Consider the following 12,758-nt stretch of genomic DNA (forward strand, 5'->3'; position numbering starts at 1 on the left):
TTAAGTCCTGTAATCTCTTAAAAGGAGAAAGAACAAAAATGTATGAAAATGACAACTTTTGAAATTAAAGTTGAAGTTCTCTTATCATGAGAGAATTAAAACCCCATTAGACTATTGTGCTGTACTTTATTTTGGCTGAGAGGTAGTCATTCTTTATTAACTATTTTACCCACTACTCTGTGTCAACATAATGTGGCAAACATTTTTAAAGGTAAATTTGGTCTCACAGGTATGTACATATTCCTTCTTTTATTAGGTAAGCAGAATGTTTTGATCAGGCATTAAGAGGCTAAGAATACATACTTTTATTGCTAAATTTGTACCATTAGCCCGGCTGTCTGGTTGGCTAACTTATTCCATTTATAAAGCATTTGCTTTAGAGACAACCAAAGCACATACAATTACTTTATCATGCAGTATATACCTTGCAGAGTTTTTTCATTGCTCTGAATAAGTTTCTTTCCAGCCTTAACCAGGTTTTAACAATGTTCCCAGCTTTTACCTGCTTCCAAGCTCTTTTATTGTTACTCTCTGCTAAGAATGTTTTCCAAGCCCTGTCTTTGTAGGGGGTTTTAAAAAATTGTCTACTTGCTCTGAATGTTTCTTTCCAGCCCTAACCAGGTGCTAATGATGTTCCCCGCTCCTACCAACTTGTAAGCTCTTTCACTGGTACTTTCTGCAAAGTATGTTTTCCAAGCCCTAAGTCTTGGCAGGGTTTTTTTATTGGTCTAACTTGCTCCAAATATTTCTTTCCAGTCCTAACCAGGTGCTAACGATGTTCCCAGCTCTTACCAGCTTGCAAGCTCTTTCATTGTTACTCTCTGCAAAGAATGCCCTAACCAGGGGATAAAATAATGTGTTGAAGCTGACTAGACTAAGGACACTAGCCAGATGAGTATCTGATAAGCAGATTTTTTTTCCCTATTTTCCTCCCAAAAAAGTAAAAGTATACCCTGAAAAATACGATACATATTTCTTTTTTTATTAGGTAAGAAGAACTCTTTGGTCAGGCATTAAGAGACCCAGAATATTTTTTTTAAAAATGGCTAAATTAGTACCATTAGACTGGCTATCTGGTTGGCTGTCTTATTCCATTTATAAAACATTTCCTTCAGAGACAACCAAAGCACATACGATTATTTTATTATATTGCATTGGCATCCTTCAGTCTCGAACGACCATGGTATCATACTCTGGATTCCCCATAGCATGAAGCCTGGGTCTATCCTCCATACTAACCTACCCAGGCCTAATCATATATACTCTTGGATAATGAAGTGTGGGTTACTGAATAGGAGATGTTTTCATGTCTTACCTCTGTTTTTAGATATCATCAGCTTCTGTTTTCTTTTCTTGGCAGATTCTGGTTCTGAAGTCTTCTTAAACAGTCCCTGGGGTGAGCTTTACTATTGAGGGATTTTCTCCTTAAAGCTATCAGCAGCGGCTTGGCATATTATTATCTGATTATTGCTGATCATAGAATGAAAATGGTTTTGTTTTTCCACAGAAAATTCCTGTTACACATTATGTGAAAAAATTTCAATGTCATACATTAGATTGGTCATGTTTGATTAAATATAATGTATCTCTCGTGTGAGAGTGTTCTTTGTATAATAAGTTGCCTATTAAAGTGCTTCCAAGATGGATCTTTATTCCATTTCTTCATCCATAACAATCGTTTGCAACAATGCAGCATGAGTTTATTGATTTCCCAAAATGTTTGCATGAGCTGTAACTTCAAATACTCAAAGCACTAATCAAAAGAACAAGTTGCCACCTGCCTTTAGTAAATTTTGTGGACAGAACACATAAAAGTTGACAATGCAAATAGGTTGGATTTCATTTCGGAAAACAGAGTATACAAGATATCATAGATATCAATTACTTCTATATAGTTTCTCAGCAAGGAAACTGACAGCTCATTTTTAGTCCTTTTCACAACCAAGTTATAATCCATGTGTGCATTACTTATTAAATTCAATTTCTGGTTAGCTAGAGCGATACTGGTTTAGACATTGACACAAAGTAGGGTGTGGGGAATCTTATTATGTGGAAAGTTCTCGGTGAAAACATTTCAAATGGATTACCTTACTCCTCTTTGTTCTAAAAAACATCAAAGCAAGAAGTTCTTGCCAATTCTAATTGTAATGAATGTAATGAATATTGTTTTACCCAATGTTGCATTTAAAGATTAAATATAACCTTGAAATTAGTTCCAAAACTGGCAATACATATCTTTAAGTCCAAGCTTTCCAAATAATATGTCTGATTTGAACAATCTTTTATATAATTTGCAGACGTAGTTAATTAAGAATCTCTTGGGTTTGAAGGATGACACAATTAGGAAAGTTTTAAGGTAGGCTATATTCCTCCCCCACTTGGTAGACAGTTACTTTCATTATAACATGCCTCAGAGACTTATTAAAACAGGTAAGTCTCTTATGTAAGGGTTCTTCCATTCAAGACAATAAGGCCACCTGTTGTGCCTCATGGGCAGGAGTAAAAGACACATGAAGTTTGCTGATTGCAGTTTGCTTCAGTACAAGATGGGCACTTATATAAATGTTACACATAAGTAAAGTTACCCTACTATTATAACTGTGCCTTGTATATTACATGATCCTGGCTGGATATCTTTTTAGTGGCCTTCTTAGTACTTTCAATAAACCTTGTTTCATTAGGTAAATGGATGAGGCAGAAATCAGGCTCAGTGAACAACAGTTCTTTATTCAGACTTCATGCGCACCTGCACGCCCACAGCAATCGAGGAATAGCTTGTGCACATGCGAAGAACCAAAATCCAAGATGGCGGCACTCACAGACTGGAACTGATAGAACCAGGCTGTGACGTCAACAACAGTTTATTTATTTATTTATTTATTTTTTATTGGATTTGTATGCACTTCTCTCTGTAGACTCGGGGTGGCTAACAACAATAATGAAACAACATGTAACAAATCAAATATTTAAAATAATTTTAAAAACCCTTATTTAAAAAACCACAAACATACACACAAATATACCATGCATAAATTGTATAGACCTAGGGGGAAGGGAATATCTCCGTTCCCCCATGTCTGACGACAGAGGTGGGATTTAAGGAGCTTACGTTAGGCGAGGAGGGTGGGGGACAATCCTGATCTCTGGGGGGAGCTGGTTCCAGAGGGTCAGGGCCGCCACAGAGAAGGCTCTTCCCCTGGGCTCCACCAAATGACATTGTTTAGTCGACGGGACCCAGAGAAGGCCAACTCTGTGGAACCAAACTGGTCGCTGGGATTCGTGCGGCAGAAGGCAGTCCCAGAGACATTCTGGTCCGATGCCATGAAGGGCTTTATAGGTCATAACCAACACTTTGAATTGTGACCGGAAACTGATCGGCAACCAATGCAGACTGCGGAGCGTTGGTGAGTCATGGGCATATTTAGGGAAGCCCATGACTGCTCTCGCAGCTGCATTCTGCACTGAAAAGTCTGAGGCAATCGGTTCCAAAGAAACTCTTTATTAGGTTCAGCTCTTTTGGAAAGTGACTTCAGCAGGGAACACGACTGGCTTTAACAAAGAGCCAGACGCTCCTTATATACTTTTCAACTTCCCGCCGAAACCCAACTGTCAATGTCTCGACCAATCAAAACGTTCAAAATACATTTAACTTATTTACATTGCTTCAATGCATATTTAACACCCCTCCCTCCTTAGTTCAACAAAAGGTTACACAGAAAGCCAGGTGACAAAATCATTCAATCGGCTTGGTCTGCGTGCAGTCCTTTCTGACCTGCGCAGATCATTTGAGTCTTGGCAATCAGCCGAAGAGGAGGTCGGCTCGTTAGCGTCTCCACTAGAAGTCCAGGGCCTCGGTTGCGGAATGGCCCCCAGTGTTGAGTCTGCGGACACAGCGGCGACCTGCAGGGATGCCGGCTCCGCATCACTGGAAGAAGATCGTGGAATTGGTGAGTAGATTTGGATATCCATTTGGTTTTGTTGCAAAGTCCGTCTGTTGGAATCTTCTGTAGGAAGCAAGGGTGAACAATCCAAGTTAGTATCCCAAACAGTTTGAATGTTTGGTACAGTTGTTGACTCTTGGCGCCTTCATAGATGGTCGATGTGCCTTTTCCACACTCGACCATCGTCCAAACATACATAATAAGTCTTTGGCGTGGTTTGCTGCATTATAGTCCCTTTTATCCAATTAAGTCCACCATCAAAGTTTTTAGCAAATACAGTTTGACCCAAATACAAAGTTCTTTCAGGATTTACAAGGTTATTTTTATTTTCACAATACAAGGGATGAAGCCTATCTATTGGGGACCTTAGTTTTCTCCCCATCAAGAGTTCAGCAGGACTTTTTTGAGTTTTAGCATTTGGGGTGATGTGCTGGGTTAATAAAAATTGGTCAAGGTGTTCTTGCACTTCCCCTGGTCCTGACCTGCACAGGGCTTCTTTGGCCACGCGCACGTATCTCTCAGCCAATCCGTTAGCCCAAGGGGAATAAGGTGAGATGAGCGCATGCCTAATGCCTAATTGGTCTAAAAACAACTCCATTTGCCTGGCAGTTAATTGGGGACCATTATCTGACACTAATATATCAGAGCAGCCATGTGTGGCAAAAAGACGGTACAGGGCCTTAATGGTGGCGCTAGTGATGATGCTGCTCATGGCAATGATTTCTACCCATTTAGAATAAGCATCCACAATTACTAGAAAGGATTGTGACCCAATTGGGCCTGCAAAATCTATATGAATCCTTGACCATGGTCCCTTTGGTTGTTCCCATTCCATTGGGGCAGTTTTGGGAGGGTTTGGCCTAGATTCTTGGCAGGGATCACAAGTGGCTACCCATTTCTCAATTTCTGAATCAAGCCCTGGCCACCATAAATGTCCTCTGGCCAAACTCTTCATTCGCACAATACCTGGGTGTCCCCTATGCAATAATTCCAAAACCTTGTTTCTTAATTTGGATGGAATAATGACCCTGTCTCCCCACAAGAGACACCCTTTAAGATAAGACAATTCTTGCTGTTTGTTTTTGAAATCTTTCAAGCAATCATCATGGCTCTCGTTAGGCCATCCTCTTAATACATAGTTGACTACTTTTTGCAATACAGGATCTTGTCTTGTGTGTTCAGCTATTTCTTTAACAGTAGTAATTGGGTTACCCTCTAATTCTAAGACTAAGACATCTGCAGCTGAGGCTGGGTCTTCTACTGCTAAGGTCATGGGGCATCTACTTAGACCATCTGCGTGATTAATTTCTTTCCCTCCCTTATGTTTGAGTTCATAGTTATAAGCTGCTAAGAATATAGTCCACCTAATTAGACAGGGTGACATAAATGGAGGTGTAGGTTTATTTTCTGCTAAGAGTCCCAATAAGGGTTTATGATCTGTTACTAGTTCAAATTTGCGCCCAAAAATATAACTGTGGAATTTCTTAACCCTGGCTACTAGGGCTAAGGCCTCTTTATCTAATTGGCTATAATTTCGTTCTGTGCTAGAGAGCGTCCTTGAAAAATAAGCTATCAGAGCTTCTGTGCCATTTGGCAATACATGTGCCAAAACAGCTCCCACCCCATATGGCAAAGCATCGCATGTTAATCTCACCGGTAGCAAGGTGCTATATTGGACCACTACGCTGTTTGATGATAAAAGGTTCTTTATTTTGGTAAATGCTTCGTGTTCTGTTTCCCCCCCAGGTCCAAGATGTTCCCTTCTGTAGTAATTTGTGGAGAGGCTCAGCTGCTGTAGCTTTCTGTTTTACAAAAACAGAATAGAAATTAAGAAGACCCAGAAATGCTTGTAATTCAGTTTTGTTCTGGGGCTCTGGAGCTTCTCTTATCGCCCTTATGTTATCTGGGGTTGGGTGAATGCCTTCTCCATCAATTCAGTACCCTAGAAATTCCACACTGTGGGTACCCCACACACATTTATCTGCTCTAATTCTAAGGCCCTTTTGCTGCAATGTTTTTAGAACTTCCCTTATTCTATGGTTTAGTTGAAGTTGATTTTCTCCTGATATTAATATATCGTCAAAATAGGGTATGGCCTCTTTTATTCCACATAGTAGCCTTTCCATTAAGCTTTGGAAGATTCCAGGGGCTACGCTCACCCCAAACTGCAATCTTGTGCATTTAAATGCACCCCTGTGTGTTACTATGGTTTGCGCGAGGGCAGTTGGCTCATCTACAGGCAATTGCTGGTATGCCTGGGCTAAATCAATTTTTGCAAATATCTTCCCTTCCCCCAAGGAATGGAGCAATTGCTGGACAACAGGAATTGGGTAAGAGTGGTGTTGCAGGGCCTTATTAAGAGTTGACTTATAGTCAGCGCAAACCCTCAATGAACCATCAGGTTTTAACGGGGTAACTATGGGGGTTTCCCAAGGGGCATGGTCAACAGGGACCAGGATGCCCTGTGCTATTAGTTTGTCCAGTTGCTGGTCTAGTTTGGGAAGTAGAGGCAGGGGGACTCTACGTGGTTTAAACCTCACAGGGGGAACTTTAGGGTCACCGTTCCCCGAAAGCTGCATGCGTGTGTGCGCGCGCACCCCAAAATACCCCCACGCGCACCCTTTTTCACGGCCGCATGGAGGGGAGGCACCGGCAGCAGAAGGGAAGGGAGCCACGGCCGCCCCTGCCTCCCCATGGTGCCTCCGGCTCTCTCGACCTTTCGGCACTGCCCCCCGCCCGCCCCCTCTGCTCCTCCGCCGCCTCTTGCCTTTCGGCGCGGCTCCTCCCACACCCGGAATGCACGCCCTGCCCGCCTCACCTTTACCGAGAGCACTTTCGTCCCGGGCTCTCAGCAAGGGGGTTGCAGGAGAGGCGGGGCAGGAGTTCTCTCAGCGGAGGCCGGCAAAGGTGATATTCAACATCGGGGGCACGCGGGCGGTTGCGTGCACACCCTATCCCCCTGCTAGCCCATTCAGAATATTCAAAATAAGAAAAGCCTTCGCCGGCGAAGGCTTTTCTTATTTTGAATATTCCGAGCAGGCTAGCAGGGGGATAGGGAGCGCGCGCAACCGCCCGCGCGCCCCCGACATTGAATATCACCTTCGCCAGCCTCCGCTGAGAAAATGGAGAGAGAACGAGAGTGAGTGAGAGCAACAGACATCAAGATAGAGAGAAAGTGAGAAAGAGAGAGAGAAAAAAAGGGGGGAGAAAGAGATAGCAAGAGAGAGAAAGAGAGAGAAAGAGTGAGAGAGAGAGAAAGAAAACAAGAGAGAGAAAGAAAACGAGAGAGAAAGTGATAAAAAGAGAGAGAAAGAGGGGGAGAGAAAGAGAGAGAGAGAAAGCAAGAGAGAGATGAGAGAGGAAGGAAGAGAGTGAGAGAGAGGAAGAAAGCAAGAGATAGAGAATAGTGGAAGGGAGAGATAGAGAGAAATGATAGAAAAAAGGGGAGAAAAGAGAAATGAGAAAATGATTGAGGCAGAGAATGACAGGAAAGAGAGAGAAACAGAGAGAGAAGTGACTCTTGATTTAAATCATATGGTAAAAGCACTTAATAACTGTTGTGATTCCGTCTGAGGCCCCTCAGGGAACGGCTGATCCTCTGCCAGCTTCCTGCTCAGAGGGGGAGGATGAGGAACAGGAGGTTCAGGCAGACGGGGAGGAGGAATCTCAGGCTGAGGGAGAGGGAGGACAGCCAGAGTCCCCCGAGAGGGAGCTCTCCCCAGCAAGCAGCCTGGATTCCTTAGATGAAAATGCACAAGCAATAATCGATCTCCGGCAGAGAAGAGCAACACAACGAAGGGGACAATTAGCCAGGTACTTTCAGCACTAAAGAGGCAACAGCTGGGTTTGGGTGTGGTGCTCTCTGGAAAGGCTGAAAAGGCAGACCCACCCTTCCTGGCTTGTGGAGTATTATCTTTGGGAGTCCTGGGACCTGGCTGTGATCTTTGGCGTCTTGGAATTCTGGTTTGTGACTTTGAATACTGAAACCTTGGGGGGGAAAGGTGTGGGTCTTATTCTCTACAGTGGTGGGTGTGCCAGCAAGAAGTCTGCTGTATTGTCTGGCTGTCAGGATTCTGCTGGGAAGTCTCATAGCCTGCCTGTTGGGAAGAACAGGTTTTTCTCTGTGTTTATTTTTCAAACTATAAAGTGCCTTTGTTTGTACCAGCATGTCTGGCTGTTTTTTCCAGTTGGTGTTGAAGTCTGGGGGCACCCAGACAGAACAATAACAGAGGAAAAAAACCCAGCCCTCACCTGTTTTTATTAATAGTTATGTTTTTTGTTTTGCTGGTTGATTTAGTTTTAATAGTAATGGATTTTGATTTTTTAAAATTATTAATTTCTTTTAATAAAAAAGAAGGGATTTTTTTCTTATTTATTTATTTATTTATTCTTCTATGCCGCCCAGACCCAAAGGGACTGTCGCTCAGACACACTATACTTTTCCGCCCACACCAAAAAAAAAAATTAGAGGGTACATTGTTTAGGGTCTAGGGAAAAGGAGATTGGTGCGCCTTTGTAGGAGCCCAAGGTGGAGCTAAAGACGTCAGGAAACTCCTGTAGGAAGTTAGGAGATTTTAGCTCAGTTATATTGTGAATACCAGTAATCATAATACCCAGGGGAGCCATCCACTGTAAGCCCAAGAGGGAGTGTCTGGGTCCAGACACCACAATCATAGGTAGCATACATTTCACATTTTTAAAAGCTACAGGTACATTAATCTTTCCCATAACAGGAATAACTCCCCCTTGAAAATCCCTAATCACAAGAGCAGTTGGTTCTAATTTAGCCTGTGTAAGAGCCGGCATGTATAACTTAAGTTTTTCCCAAGGCATTATGGTAAATCTAGACCCAGTGTCTAGTTCCATCTGGCAAGGTCTTTCATTAAGAAACAGTGAAATTACAATTTTGTTCAAGTCCTTGGTTACAGTGCTATTAACCGAATGAGCAAGGTTACCTCGTACGTAGTCTCAGTTGGTGTTGGCGTTGTTTCTGCGGGCAGGAAAACGAGGAGTGCAGCTGTCGCGCATCTGGCCAGGCTGACCCTGAGGGCGAGGAGGTCGCTGGGCGGAGAAGGAGTCCTTGGGCAGGGGGGCTCTGCAGGCCTCTGCAATGTGTCCTCGGTGGTCGCATCGGCGGCAGATTGAATCTCAAAAAGGGCACTTCAGGCGCAGATGGTTCCCTCGACAGCCGGGGCAGGGGAAGATGGGTCACGGTTGTCTTTGTTGTCTTGAGGGGTCAGCTTTTAGTAGGAAGCAGGTTTCGTCGGCATTGGCTGGTAGACCTTGCTCCTCTGATGAATCGGACTGAGTAGGCTGGTTTTCGATCTTTGAGACGACTTCCCGCTTGTCATTTTGTTTCAGCTCTTTAGCGACAGCTTCAGAGACCTCAGCAGTTTGAGCCGTCTTAATCACCGTTTGTAGGGATGGCTCATCTTCTGTGAGGAGTTTGTTTCGTATGGCTGCATTCTTCATGCCGAATATTAAGGCATCAATGAGCCGGGCTTCAGGGTTGTCAAACTTGCATTTTGACATGATGGTGCGAAGACGGGTTGCGTATTGATTGATGGATTCGCTATCATGTTGACTCATCCATGAGAACTAGTGCCGGTATACGGTGGCCGGTTTGGTGGGCTTGAAATGGGAGGTGAGCTTGGACTTCAAGGTGTCCCATGTCACGGAGTTCACCGGCAACGGGTCTGTCAGTGTCTGGGCTAGGTTGTAGATTTCAGAGCTGCAATAATTGAGGAAGATGGCTCTCTTTCTGTCGCTGTCAGCGTCCTTCATTCCCGCGGCTTCCAGGAAGATCTCAAATTTTGCTATGTAGCTGTCCCAGGTAGACATTTCTGGGTCGAAGAAATCAGGAGCCCATCCGACAGGCAGGTTGTCCGTTGTGGAAGATTGTATGTTCGACCGTCCAACGTCGCCAGTGAAAAGTCTGAGGCAGTCGGTTCCAAAAGAAACTCTTTATTAGGTTCAGCTCTTTCGGAAAGTGACTTCAGCAGGGAACACGACTGGCTTTAACAAAGAGCCAGATGCTCCTTATATACTTTTCAACTTCCCGCCAAAACCCAACTGTCAATGTCTCGACCAATCAAAACGTTCAAAATACATTTAACTTATTTACATTGCTTCAATGCATATTTAACATACACGATCTGAAGTTTCCGAACCTTTTCAGAGGTAGCCCCATGTAGAGAGCGTTACAGTAGTCAAGCGTTGAGGTGATGAGGGCATGAGTGACTGTGAGCAGTGACCCACGGTCCAAATAGGGCCGCAACTGGTACACCAGCCGAACCTGGGCAAAAGCCCCCCTCGCCTCCTCCCCCTAAAGAACTGGTTAGAACTGGTAGGAACCCACCTCTGCAATCCAGCTGCTCTCTGTAGGTAGGTAGGTAGGTAGATATAGATAGATAGATAGATAGATAGATAGATAGATAGATAGATAGATAGATAGATAGATAGATAGATAGATAAATTCCAGCTTCAAGACATCAGATGCACTTCAGCTGAGATGGCCTCAAATTTTGAAAACTGAAGGGACAGTGTTGGAATCACATGAGCAGGGGGCTCATTTGGGAGCTGCACGAACTCTATGCATGGAGGAGGTTTCCAAGATGGCTTTTCACACCTAGCAAAGTAATGTTTACTCAGGGCCGCCGATAGACGGGTACTACTGGGAGCGCCGTACCGGGCCCGGGAAAATTGGGGCCCGCAGTCAGCGGCTCCTTGCACATGCCCAGTCTTTACCCTCCCTCTTTTGCCGGCTGCCTGCCTTTACCAGCAGCAGAGAGAGGTAGAGATCGGGCGCATTACCGGGTGGTGGAGGCGGTGTGGGGCCAGACGCTGGGTGCCGGGGATGCAGGGGGAGGGAGAAGGGGTGGACGTGGCTGCTGCTTCTCAGCTGCAGAGCCGAACGGGGGCGGAGATCAACGGCGGAGTCCGGCGCTGGGGCCATGCGGGACCGCTTATCCAGGCGGGCATGGACCGGCAAGCCGCCCTCCGCTCTCTCTCTTTCTCTCTCTGTTGCTGGCGTGGTGTATGAGAGAGAAAGAGAGAGAGCGGACCCTGGGGTGCGGGAGTGGGGGGAGGGCCTGGAGTGGGAAGCGGCGACCCGGCCAGCGCGGAGAAAGCGAAAGAGAAAGGCACTTTCCCTCCCAGCCCTCCGCCTGCGACACCCCGAGATCGAGACTGAATCCTTTGATCTCCCGAAAAATCACTTCGGTTTTGTTAATCGGCTTTTCCTGCTTTTCTCACCCAAAAGTTTTTCTTTTTCTTTCTTTCCTTTTTTACATTCTGGCAAATGCGGGAAACCGAGGCGCGTCTCGCCTGCGTTCCTGAGCCTGCGTGGATGTTTTGGGCCTGAAAACTAGAGTCTCTTTCGTCCCCGGGACCTTTGGGCAGGGCGGGGGGTTCCTACAGACACGGCTGAGGCCTTTGGGCTGGAAGCCCCCCCCCCCCGCAGCCCATGCCCTCCCCCCAGGTTTCCACGACCTGGTCAGGCGAAACTCTACATTTTGCTGCCCAAACAGAAATTCGCTTTGCTCGCCTGCACGGAGAGAGTGGGGAACTGTTCGGAAAGAGGCCCTTAAAGTGGGACAGAAGCGAGGCCCCCCTTTCTTGCCCTTCGAAGCCCTCGGCGGGACACTTCGGGTGGCCTGAGCCCCCCTGGCCAGTTTTGAAGCCCCCTCGGCCCCGCGCGGCACCTGTCAGAGGAAGCTGCCCTGTCCTGGCCAGGATCCGGGGGCGGCGGAGGGCCCCGGGTGCGAGGTCGTCGGGGTTTGAGGGGCCCTAAAGCGCCTGGCAGATTGCCCAGCGGGTCTCGGACACCACTCGGGAGCCACGGAGGCCCCTTTCTGCTCAGGGTCTGGGCCGCACGCTCTCCGCCCACAGCAGAAAAACAGAAAAAATAAGGGAGAGAGAAAGAGAAAGAAAGAGAGAGAAAGGAAGAGGAGAGATAGAAAGGGGGAGAGAGAAAGAGGGAGAGATAGGGAAGGAGAGAGAGAAAGAGAGAGATACAAAGAGAGTGAGTGAGAGAAGGAGAGATAAGAGAGAAAGAAAGAGGGACAGAGAGAAAGAAAGAGAGGGACAGAGAGAAAGAAAGAGAGGGACAGAGAGAAAGAAAGAGGGACAGAGAGAAAGAAAGAGGGACAGAGAGAAAGAAAGAGAGGGACAGAGAGAAAGAAAGAGAGGGACAGAGAGAAAGAAAGAGAAGAACAGAGAGAAAGAAAGAGAGGGACAGAGAAAGGGAGAGAGAGAAAGAGAAAGAAAGGTAGAGAGAAAGAGGGAGAGATAGAAAGAGAGTGAGTGAGAGAAAGAGAAGAGAGAAAGAAAGAAAGAGAGAGGGGGAGAGAAAGAGGGAAAGATAGAGAGGGAGAGAGAAAGGAAGAAGAGAGATAGAAAGGGAGAGAGAGAGAGAAAGGAGGAGACAGAGAGAGGGAGAGAGAAAGAGGGAGAGATAGAAAGAGAGTGAGTGAGAGAAAGAGAGAAGAGAGAGAAAGAGAGGACAGAGAGAAAGAGAGAGAATTAGAAAGACAGAAGGACAGAGAGAAAGGGAGAGAGAGAGAAAGAGGAAGAATAAATATTAAATATTGTATTTGTTCCCATTTTGTTTTTTACTTTAAATAAGGTATGTGCAGTGTGCATAGGGATTTGTTCACACGTTTTTTTAATAGTCCGGCCCTCCAACAGTCTGAGGGACAGTGAACTGGCCCCCTGTGTAAAAAGTTTGGGGACCCCTGATCTACACTGTTCAAAAAAATAAAGGAAACACTTAAACAACACAATATAACTCCAAGTAAATCAAACTTCTGTGAAATC

The sequence above is a fragment of the Erythrolamprus reginae genome, chromosome 1, assembly GCF_031021105.1.
Source record: "Erythrolamprus reginae isolate rEryReg1 chromosome 1, rEryReg1.hap1, whole genome shotgun sequence".
Classification (NCBI taxonomy): domain Eukaryota; kingdom Metazoa; phylum Chordata; class Lepidosauria; order Squamata; family Dipsadidae; genus Erythrolamprus; species Erythrolamprus reginae.